We start from the raw sequence: 12,579 nt of genomic DNA on the forward strand, positions 1-12,579 counted from the left end.
TTTGCAATTTATTTCCTGTATCTCAGTCAGGGGTAATTCTACGGCTCTACATCCTTTCCAGGGCACTACTTCGTGACTAGCATCGCACTACATTGTTAATCTGTTATTGCAACTCAGCACTGGCGGTGGAGAGATTGCAATAGACCAAGTTGAAGTGAGAGGAGTTTAGATATATGTAAAAGAGTAGACATTAGGGAATTAACAACTAAGCGAGAAGCCAGTGTTGATATGAAAAGCTGAGTTGGTTATGTGCTCCGTTGAGAGAGAGAGAGAGAGAGAGAATGGATCCGTTTATATGTGTTTATCTATCTATCTGTCTACGTCCTTGAAGAATAAGTATTTACTAGGGTATAATCCGTAGCGTCAACAAAATAATCTTAGCTCCTTTCAGTAGGCCTACTTTGATCCGCCCTTCATAGTAAGTTCAGAATTATCTTTTCACCACCTAAGCTAAGTATTAGCTTTCTAATATTAAAGTTCGCAGCTTAGTCTTCATTGCCTGCCTTTACCTGTAATTAAATGCATATAACCTTCATTTTATATATCATTAGTTCTGTTATAGTTTTAACGTTATAAGCTTTGATGTGCTAGTTGTTTCTTTAACTTTTTCTTTTCAGAATTTTGCCTCTCTCCGCTGACCCGTGAACTTCTTTCGTAGTTTATTCATTTTGTCTACAGACGCTGTAATTCCACTCAGGTTGTACGTCTGCTGTTGAAAGGATTAATGAAGGTTTTGTGTAACCCTTCCTGGTGGGAAAGTCTCTCCCAGGCTGAATAAAATCGTCTGTAAATAGCAAGAAGGAAATGGAAAAGGCGTCACTGAACTGAATCATCTCCGTGACTTTTTTTTTTTTTTTTTAATCAAGGGTTAGATACAGACTTCATTTGCATTTTTTAATAAGAGAAGCCTTTTCTAAAATTAATAACATCATGTTGATTTAATAAAACTAAACCAGTGAATACATTATAGCGTGATACAAGGATTATTTTTTTTATTGGTATTTTCAGACGTTTGTATTTAGCTTGAGACGTCTTGTATTAATGGGGTTAAGGAAGGTGTATTTATCCTCTTCAGTGCTAAGGAAAGAGAATGACAAGAGGTAAGGAAATGAAGGGAAGTTGGTGAACATGAGTGGGCTTAATATTCCCAGAAGCAGAACAAAAGCTCTGCTGGAGATGACACTGTAATGAAAATGTCACTGGATTTAATGACAAAATCTGGCCCATGGATTAAAATACGACCGAGTTTGCATCAATATTTATTCTAAGTCAATATTTGATTTCTTTGTATACACTGAAAGCGCAGTGATTACGAAATTCGATTGCAGGGAGTTCCGTTACTGCTTGGATATTATTAGGCACAGATTTATTTCTACTTGTAAATCAATCGCTTCATTTCGATGTCCGAAATAGGATATCTTATAATGAATTTCACGCGATACTAATAGCAGAGGGGAAAGTCAGCAAGGAAGAAAGGACCAACGGCTTTGTCAATGAGATGCTTAAATAACTTTTAGGCACAGAAGTTATACACATTGAAAAATAAGGGATGTTTAAAATTGAAGAAAAGGCTTATAAGTGCTTGAGTCATCACAACATGTAGCGATTGCTATTATCCTCACGGGAAAAAGTTTGCGAAGGCAGAACTTTCCTCAGCACTACTTCGTCTAGCGCAACACCCCCAAGGAGGCTGCTTCTCGCCTTCTCGACGTCTCGTCTCAGCCAGTCTTGTATTCCTCCGCGTCTGTGTTACTTGGTAGTTCTCGGTCGTCTTTACAATATCATTGTTTTCCTTTGTCCTGGATAACATTGACGGTCATACAACTAATAATCTGACACCTAAGGAAGTGTGGAAGAGCGAGGAAGTATGGTGAGTGCAGTGGATTATGCAGTCTTAGAAAAATACGTGCATGATTCTAGTTGTTTATCTTGGCAGCTTGGGTGACGATGGGAGATGCACTTTTGTTTTGTACCTTGATAATGTGCGCCTTATTTTTTGTCATTGCAAGATGTCAGGTTGTTATGATTTATTGTGCTGATTAAATTTGTCTAATGTTAAATGTAAGAGAATACTGAGAGTTGTCACGACGATGGAAATATTTGACTGCCAGTAATAACACTCATGGCTTTTATGATTCATTCTCGGCTTAATAAAAGTGAAACGTTAGCTGAAAGTGAGTACTGGAATTGCCATGACTGTAAGGGAGGGTTAATTAGTTAGATAATCCAGTTAGTGTTATGGCACAGGGAAAAAGTTAGCCGAGACAATACGGAACTCGGCGGCAGTACTTGGTGAGCTGCTCCATCCCGCACCGCACTCGGTGTCTCGGTTCAAGTTAGGTATTCTTCCGGGCGCAGTACATCTCAGTTCGGCAGTTTACGTGTATTTTGTCATGTATTCTGGGTAATATATAAGACTATACGGTTAGTAATCTGACACGATGAAGTCTAGGAGAGCGACGATGTTTGGGTTGTACTCTTCTGCTTAAGAAAAAAAAATCACAGCTGGGATATGGAGATTAGATTTTGTATTGTAAGCATAGATCATCAGTTAGTGTGATGCACTATTATATATCGGTAAACTTTCTCAGGATCGTATGAATCACCGGTGAAATTATTGTTTCAATCCTTAACAGAGTTACGAGATTTTGAACCTTTTTTATTTTTGATATTTTAGACAATTCTAAGACACTTCTGTGGCATTTTTGTCACAATTTTATTTTACTTGAACCTAATATAATCTAATCTAACCTTCAGGAGTAAAATAAAAATAATTTGCGACAAAAATGTCATACAGTAGAAGAAAAGTTTCTTAGAATTTTCGAAAATACCGTTAGCCAAAAAATGGATCAAAAACTCATAATTCTGTTAGGGGTTGAAACAATAATAGAACTGAATCACCATTTAAACTGATTTTTTTATCTTGTGGGCTAAGATGGAATAGAATAATTATTGTTTTATGTAGTCTTGGGGAATGTTTTGACGCCTTTAAGCTAAGGGTCGTATTCGGTGTGGCCCTGAAGATATTGTAACATTTCTTGCTTTGCGATTGTTCTTCACTGTATACTTAAATACCCTCACTTGTGTTGTGGATGCGGACTAGGTATTAGAACTAAAATTCATGCAAAAAACTGTTAGGGTGTCGTACAAAATAAATCACTATGGAGGTTGTGCTACGAAACCTCTTATGCCACCCAGGATATGGCAAAGTGACTAGATATTAGCGATCTGTAACCAAGAACAGTAATTCAAAAATGTTCTTTATTTAAGCTGTGTTTAAAGATTGTTGGTTTATACTGTTATCATTACTCACAAATAGCAAACACTTCATAACAAATCCAGGGTGTATATTTAACCCTGTACCGGGTATATCCCTTGCCTTTATTTTAGTTTTGCTATCTTCAGATGATTATGTTAACGATTTTATTCATCTCTAGTAGCGATGGGAGTGGTTAAGTCAGTACCTCATTATTCCAGTTCAAAATAAAGCCACAAGGGTGAATAATGGTCTTGGTAGGGAGAACCAAATACAAAATGTCATCGGACTGAAGAGATGAAAAAGCATGACCCAGCAGACAGATTTGTTTTATAATTGCTTCTGTTAATACGTGTTTATTGTAAGAACTGGGTAAGACTTTATGAATACAGTCCCAGGGCCCACTGATCATGCTGTGGTTTACCCCAGTAGCCTCACCTGTTGCCAGATATGGATTATGGACACGAATAATTTCACACAAGCGGTTTCATTCTAATAGCCTATACTCCTCCGTTAATCTTTCACCCCTTCGCTACAGTCAAGTTTAATGTTTTTTTTATTTTTTTTATTTTTTTTTTTATTTTTTTTTAAAGATGGAGATGAAGGGAAAAATATCGATACATCAGAATACAGGTGTCCTACAATAAAAAAAAAAAAAAAAAAGTTGGACTTGAATTGCTGTTGGATGAAACATGGAGGGAAACTAATTTGTGGAAATGAGTTCCGGAGAGAAGCAGTGTGGGGGATAAAGGAAATCTGATAAGGAGAATTTCTGCTAAGATGGTTTTATTGAGATAACAGATCTTTAATGTGACGCTGAAGTAATTAATGATAGGCATAGTTAGCCCTGAAATTTCTCTCAGACTTACTGTGTGTCCGTAGATACAAAAAAATGGAGATACGTCACCAATAGAAAGGGAATAATAATTTAGATGCCCGTTTGAATAACACCTTCAGTCACATGATGTGCTGTGTCAATCCCATGATGTCTTGTATAATTCCCAACTTTATCAAACCCATGACATACCGTATATACTTCATCAATCCAGTGACGTATATACTGTATCAATCCCAGAAAATGTTCTGGAAAAAGGTGAAAAGAGTAAGACAGGGTGGAAGTGAAGTTAGCAGGGGAGTGAAAGATAAAATGGTAGATTACTAGTGGAGAAGGGAGGAAAAGTGAGCAGATGGAGAGAACACTTTAAGGAATTGTTGAACATAGAGGATGGAAGTAATGTGAGTATAAGTGGCTGGGGAATGGCTGGGAGAAGGAGGGAGGTGAGAAGACAGGAAGAAATCAGTAGGATAGAAGTTGTGGAAGCAATGAAGAAAGTTAAATCGGGGAAAGCCCCAGGAATTGATGGAGTGTGTGGTGAAATGCTGAAGCATGTGGGAGAGATAGTAGTAGAATGGATGTGGAAGATGTGCAGATTGGCCTGGGAGGAAGGTAGAGTCCCGGAGGATTGAAAGTCAGGTATAATTATTCCCTTGTACAAAGGAAAAGGGGAAAAAGAAGTGTGGTAATCATAGAGGGATTTGTCTTCTTAGTATAATAGGAAAATTGTATGGTAGGATACTTATTGACAGAGTTAGAGAAATTAGTTGGAGAAGAACAGGGAGGCTTTAGGAAGGGAAGAGGTTGTGTAGATCAGATATTCATTCTTAGATCTTTAGTGGAAAAGTTTCTAGAGAAGAGAAAGAAGTTGTATGTGGCTTTCATGGATTTGGAGAAAGCATATGACAGGGTGGATAGACAAGGATTGTGGAAAGTGTTAAGAATATATGGAGTAGATGGGAAGTTGTTGAATGCTGTGAAGAGTATGTACGATGGTGCGAAGGCTGTAGTGCGTGTGGGTGGTGAACTAAGTGAATTTTTCTCTTTGTAGGTTGGGTTGAAACAGGGATGTGTCATGTCTCCATGGTTGTTCAATCTGTACATGGATGGGTTAATAAAAGAGGTACAAGGTAGGGTAGTGGATGTTGGAGTGCCCCTGGTGAGAGAGGATAGTGTTTGGAAACTCCCTGTACTGTTGTTTGCAGATGATACTGTGTTGTTGAGTGAAAACGAAGGGGAGCTGGAAGGCTTGGTGGATGAGTTTGGGAGAGTGTGTAAGAAACGGTATCTAAAGGTGCATGTAGGGAAGAGTAAAGTGATAGTCTTTGAGAGGGGTGAAGTCAGTGAATGTACAGCGAGGTTGGATGGTGAGGAATAGGATAATGTGAGTACGTTTAAGTACTTGAGTAGTGTGATGAGTAAGGATGGAGGTTTGGAGGGTGAAGTGCTTGAAAGGGTACAGCAGGGAAGAAAGGTTGCTGGTTCTTTGAAAGCAGTGATAAGAAACAAGGAAGTGAAAAAGTTACTACATGACAGTATTGTGATACCAACTCTAACATATGGAAGTGAAGCTTGGACGTTGTTGGAAGGACACAAGTCAAGAGTGAGAGCAATGGAAATGAGTTAGATGAGCCTGTGGAGTCACACGGAGAGACAAGCTGACGAATGAGGATATAAAGGAGCATTGTGGTGTGGATGTGGATGTGATAGGAAGCGTTATGAGGAACACTCTGAGGTGGTTTGGCCATGTGGAGAGAATGGAGGGTGAAAGACTGATGAAGAGAGTGTATGTGAGAGAGGTGGACGGGGGAAGAGGGAGGGGGAGGCCGAGGATGAGATGGAGGGATGGGGTGGAGAGGTATATGAGAGAGGGGGGTGTGAGTTGGGAGCAGGTAGTGAAATGGCGGGGGACAGGTTGACTTGGAGGTGATTTGTTTGTGGCCACCCCAAACGGGATTGAGGCGTTTGGCAATAGATAGATAGATAGAATCCCATGACGTACTTTATCAATCCTAATACTGTACATACTTTATCAATCCCATGACGTACGGTACTTTATCAATCCTAATACTGTACATACTTTATCAATCCCATGATGTACTTTGTCAATCCTAATACCGTACGTACATTATCAATCCCATGACGTACTTTATCAATCCTAATACCATACATACTTTATCAAACCATGATGTACTTTATCAATCCTAATACCATACGTACTTTATCAATCCTAATACCGTACGTACTTTATCAGTCCCATAACGTACTTTATCAATCCTAATACCGTACGTTCTTTATCAATCCTAATACTGTACATACTTTATCAATCCCATGATGTACTTTATCAATCCTAATACCGTACGTACTTTATCAGTCCTAATACCGTACGTACTTTATCAAACCCATGACGTACTTTATCAATCCTAATACCGTACGTACATTATCAAACCCATGATGTACTTTATCAATCCTAATACCATACATACTTTATCAAACCATGATGTACTTTATCAGTCCTAATATCGTAAGTACTTTATCAATTCCACGATGTACTTTATCAAACCCATGACGTACTTTATCAATCCTAATACCGTACGTACTTTATCAAACCCATGACATACTTTATCAATCCTAATACTGTACGTACTTTATCAAACCCATGACGTACTTTATCAATCCAATGGCGTACATTATCAATCCCATGACATACTCTGTCAATTCAGTGATGTACTTTGTCAATCCCGTGACATCCTTTATCAATCCGCCCCCCCCCCCCCATTTCCTCGCTTGCTGTTGCTGTGGGGGGCTTCGGAGACGTTGATTGGGTTTTGATGGGTGGGGAAGCTGTGGTGGGGTCTCTGCTCTACCCTCTCCCCTCTCCTCAGGTCCCTGTCACTGCCTGAACTAGTTTTGCGAGGTTCTTTTCCTTATCCTATTGCTTCTTCCTCTTCCCCCATCAACACCAAATAGTGGAGGCCTTTGGTGATGATACTAGTCTCTGCCCCTTTTGTCATCTTGGGTAAGACTACTCCCTCCCCACGTGTTTGCCGTGTGTGGCAACCCGGATATTCCTTGCGCCCCTCTATCTGGGAGTTGAGTCCACCATGGGGCAGGGTGTAGTTCCCTGTGGTGGACAACACGTTCCTTTGGTAGGGGGGTTAGGGTAAGACAAGCAGTCCAGTGTGGCCCCGCTGGGCAAATCGGCTGGCCGTGTGTTGACTCAGTCAACCTCGGCTAGGGTCAAGCAGGCACTGTTTGGTGGGCACCGCATTGCTCCGCGGCTGCCACTCCACACCAAACCGTGTCCGCGTATACCTCTCCTGCTAACTCTGGGGCTGTTGGGTGTGTTGAACCCAACATCAGCCTCCCCTTATTGGGCTCCATGGTGAGTGTGGGGTGGGGTGGTGAAGTCTACCATTTCTTTGTATGGATACTGTTATCTCCTCTGACTTGATTGTGGTGACGACCCAGGACTCCCTTTTAACTATGGCCTCGATCTCTTCCCCTCCTCCTACACATTTGATTGCATTAAACACCCCATCCCATTTGCATACTGTCTTCCATTCCTCCAGCTTCTGCTTCGTCTACTTCAGTCAGCCCCTCTACCCCTCTACTATCGTCACACTTCATCTTTACCTTCCTCCTTCACCTCCTGCCACTAATCCTTCCATGTCCTCTGTTTCCCTCTTCTGACCTCGTCCTTCTATATCCCTGCCCCATCCCTCACCTCACTTTTCGGTGTGCAGACATGGTCAAAATTTTTCAACATATACAACACGACTGACGACCTCTCACTCCACCTCTGTCTCCTTTGACAAGTAGGCAAGGATGTCACCTTCTCGGCCTGTCCAAATGTTCCCGCCTTCTTGTCGTTCACAGTGCTGCCCAAGCCGAGAAGGTTACATCCCTGGTCAACAATGCAGGACAACCCATCTCCGTGTCGCCAGACATCCAGCTCAATTTTACCACTGGCACTGTACGTTTACCATCTTCAATGTCTTTCGGCTAGAGAGTTCTCCCAGATTGTGCTAATGATATTGAACTAATCCTTTTGGAACAACATCACCCAATACGTTCAGTTCATTGCTATACCTGTACAATTCCTCCTCGTGGATGACGCCAAGAGCCTGCTAGTATCGTTAAAATAGTTTTTGCCTCTCACGATCTGCTCCCCACAGTCATCATTGGAGGCATTGTTCTCCCAGTACGTGAGTATATTCCATCTCCTTGTCAGTGCACATCTTGTTGGCGCTTTGGCCAACCAGTCAAGTACTGCCGATCATCCGCAGTCTGCCCCAACTGTGCACTGACCAGTCATACCACCTCAAACTGCATTTCCACCATCCGATGCCGCCCTGATTGTCAGGGTGACCATTTTGCCTCCTACCGACATTGTTCTGCCTACCTCTTTGAAGCAGAAGTGTCTAGCATCCACTGGAAAACTGGCCTCTCCCTTTGTGAGGCTTGTCGCAGAGTTCTTGGCCTTGGTCATCACCCTAACGTTACTTAAGCATGTGTAGCCCGTCCTCCTTCCGTAGTAACTTCTAATCCCAGAACTATTTCTTCTTCCCCTTCTGACCCTGTCTCTGTATCTGCTGTCCCCTCTTCATCTCCTCTCACCTTCCCACCTCTCACTCTATACCTACTCCTGTAACTGTTGTCTCCCCTTCCCTTCCTCCTAGCACACCTATTTCCACCTCTTCCTCCACTCTACCTAAACCCCCTTCTACCTTAATTCCCCCCTTACAGACTCCTCATGTTCCTGTCTCTAATTCTTTCTCTGTTTTAGATTCCTTTACCCCTACCTCCTCTTCATCCCCTTCCTTACCTGTTCCCTCTCCTCGTCCTTCCCCCCATTCCCAACCTCATCCCTCCTCTCACTCCAGTTCTGTCTCTCATACCGGCTGTTTGGCGCCTCTGGCCCAACGTACCATCCGACCTCCATCCTCCTCCAGTGGCAAGCGCAGACTACGCATTGTGTCAGACTCTAAGACCTTTCCTGCCCATCATCCTGCTTCTCTGGCTCATAAAGTTTGTGTGACGAATACCTGCCCCTCTCAATCGATACACTCCTGCGTCGAAGTCCACATCTCGCCAGTCTCCTCAGCCACGTCCCCGGACTACTCTACAGCCGGCTAATTATAACACAAAACCCTCTGGAGATGACAACAGTGAAACAGTCCCCAAGATTATGGATTACATTTTAACTTCTGTGCCAGATTCAGCAGACAATGCTGTACCCTCTCCTTCCACCCACTCTGTTGAAGTTCATCCTGTGCCATCTGACCTCCCTCCTACTCCTCTCCCTCCTTCATCTCCCCCTCCTTTACCTTCTGTCTCCTCCTCCTCTTCCATTTCTTCCAGTACTCCATCCCCTTTATCTCTCCCCATGCTTCCAGGCTATGGTAACCATCCTGCTCATACACCAATTCCACCTTCTACCCCTATTCCTACTGTTGTAATTACTCGATGAGTTATGTTATTATTTTGTAACATATTTTACTTCTAGTATAATATATTTTACTCCCAGTGTAATATATTTTACTTTCTGTGTATTTATATTTTACTTCCTATGTATTATTTTTTTATCTTTAGTATTAATTTCCTTTTATCTTTCCTTGACTCTATTTCTCTGTTAGGTTTTACTTTTATTTGGTATTTTAAAGTTTTAGTATGTCTCTTTTACAGTGGAACGTGTAGTCTTACGGCCCACCGCAAACTTCCCGACCAGACCTCGTTCATCCTAACAGCTATTAGTTTTTATTTTACACAATGGCTCCCATCATACATTGGAATATCTGTAGTTTTACCACACATCGGCCAGACCTCCGGTTTTTAATTTCTCAGTATAACCCACCGATTCTCTGCCTACAAGAGACAAGTCTCCCCCCCTCCCCCCATTCCATCTTATTCATATCATATCCGAGTCTATCCCATTCCCAGTACCTATGATACTTGTCTGCTGATACATGTTGACATTCATTTTCAAACCTTTTCTGTTACGACTGCTATCAAATGTACCTTCGCCAAAGTGTTTCTATCTTGGTGGATTACAGTGGTCTCACTGTATTTTCTCCCCTTCAGTGCCTATCAGTTTTACTCACCTTGATCAACTTTTATCTGCCCTTCCCGCTCCTGTCCTGCTTTTAGGTGATTTTAACTGTCGGAACACCCTCTGGGGTGACTCTGTTTTAATTGCACGTGGGCGCTCGTTGGAGGATTTCCTCCTTGCCCATGATTTATACATTTTTAACTCTGATTCCCCAATCCATTTTGACAGCCGTACTTGAACTTTCTCTACCATTGACCTGTCTGTCTGCACCCTAACGCTTTCCTTGGACTTCACTTGGTCGGTCTTGAATGAATACTGTGCCACGGACCATTTCCCAATCCTCCTAACCCCCACATCATACTATCCAGTCCCTGGCCCTCGATGGCGCTTTGATAGGGGAGATTGGGCAACCTTTACATCTCAAGCTGTTCCTCCCACTCCTCTTCCGCTCTCCCATGATCCAACTGCTAAGCTTTCCTGTTTCCGTGCCTTTCTCCTTACGGCTGGCCGAGCCTCTATTCCGCGTACTTTCCATCTCGTGTCATCGAAATGTGTGCTATGGTGGAATAACCAATGCACTTCAGCCCTCCGGGTCAAGAGGGCCAGGTGGAAGAGCTTCCGCAGGAAAAAGGGCACTTCGTTGGAGGTCCAAGCTTTTCTACTTTTTCAGCAAGCTAATGCTCTCCTTCGCCGCACAATCCGTCGAGCAAAAAAGGATAGCTGGATGTCTTATGTCTCTACTATCGTCTCAGACACACCTGTTCCACGGATATGGTCCCGCATCAGGGAAATAGCAGATAAATAGTCACAAACCCTGACTTCAGTCCTCACCACCAATGATGGAACCATAGGCGATGCTTTTCAGGTTGCCAATCTTCTGGGTCACCATTTTAGTCAGATTAGCAGTGGGTCCCATCTCCCCCCTACATTTTTAACAACCAAAAGACATTCAGAACGGACGCCCTTACAGTTCACGCTATCATCAGATGTGGCGTACAATACCCCATTCTCAAGCTCGGAACTCAGAGCGGCTTTAACTGCTTGCTGTTCTACATGTGAGGGACCTGATGGCGTACACTACAACATGATAAAACATCTGTCCCAAACAGCCCTTCAGTTTCTGCCTAGAATATATAATACTATAGAGTCCACTGGGAACTTCCCTAATGAATTGAGACAAGCTTACCTCCTACCATTCCTTAGACCTGGCAAATCTGGATCGTCACCTGGAGATTATCGCCCCATTGCTCTTGTTAGCTGTCTGTGCAAACTGATTGAACTTATGCTAAACTCTTGCCTAAGGTGGCATTTAGAATCACGCGGTGCGATCTCGCCCTTACAATATGGTTACTGCTAGGGGCAGAGTACCCTAGATCCCCTGGTGAGGCTAGCAACCTTCATCCAACAAGCCATCACTAACTCAAAGGTGGTCATAGCTGTGTTTTTTAATATTGAAAAGGCTTATGATACAGTCTCGAGGTGTCACATTCTCCGTGTTCTACAACGCTCTGGAATTAATGGCAATATGGGTGTCTTCTTACAGAACTTTCTTTGTAAGTGGACCTACTGTGTATGCCTTCAGAATGTATATATTATCCTGGTCTTGTGTACAGCATGAGGGTGTCCTACAGGGATGTGTGCTTAGTACTATTTTTATCCTTGCAGTAAATGATACCGTTTCATCTCTCCCACATGTTGTTCGTGCTTCATTGTACGTAGATCCATCCATCCATCCATCCATTGCCAGACGCCATGTATCCCAAATGGGGTGGCCAAGGGCTTAGAGTTAATTGTTTTACAGGGAGGGGCACTAATCCTCCACCAACCCCACTTGACGTAGGGATGCCAACAGCATCTGGTGTTCCCAGGCGGTCACCCATCCAAGCACTAACCAGACCCAACGTTGCTTAACTTTGCTGATCGGATGGGAAGCGGTGTACTCAACGTGGCATGCTGTAGATGATTTTGCTAAATATGCCACTGGAGCAGATATCTTGGCCTTACGAGCCCTACTTCAATCAGCTATAGATACCACTGCCGGGTGGGCCACGGATCATGGCTTTAAATTCTCCCCCCACGAAATCCTGTGCTATAACTTTTACGACCCGTCATTTAATCCCTCAACCCCCTCTTACACTGTATGGCACCCCCCTGCCATATCAATTATCAGCCCCTTTCCTTGGCCTTATATTTGATTCTCGGCTGACTTGGTCCCTGCATCTCACTTCCCTTAAGACCTCTGCTTCCCTCAGACTTCGGTTATTACAAACTCTCAGTCATATGTCCTGGGGTACAGACTGTACAACTCTGCTCCGTCTCCATACTGTCTTAGTTTTGTCGAAGATTGATTATGGCTGTCAGGTTTATGCATTTGCCTCATCTTCCTCCCTTCGGCTCCTAGATTCTGTTCACCATCATGGTTTATGTCTGGCATTG

The 12,579-nt window shown here is 42.8% G+C and overlaps 1 pseudogene; it reads right to left on the minus strand.

The window, feature by feature from the left end:
- Positions 1–11,986: 11,986 nt before the first annotated feature.
- Positions 11,987–12,104, minus strand: LOC145409390 (5S ribosomal RNA; annotated as a pseudogene).
- Positions 12,105–12,579: the final 475 nt, after the last annotated feature.

The sequence above is a fragment of the Coenobita brevimanus genome, chromosome 80 (genome assembly GCF_032717465.1).
Source record: "Coenobita brevimanus isolate Jiangsu-jjx chromosome 80, ASM3271746v2, whole genome shotgun sequence".
Lineage (NCBI taxonomy): Eukaryota > Metazoa > Arthropoda > Malacostraca > Decapoda > Coenobitidae > Coenobita > Coenobita brevimanus.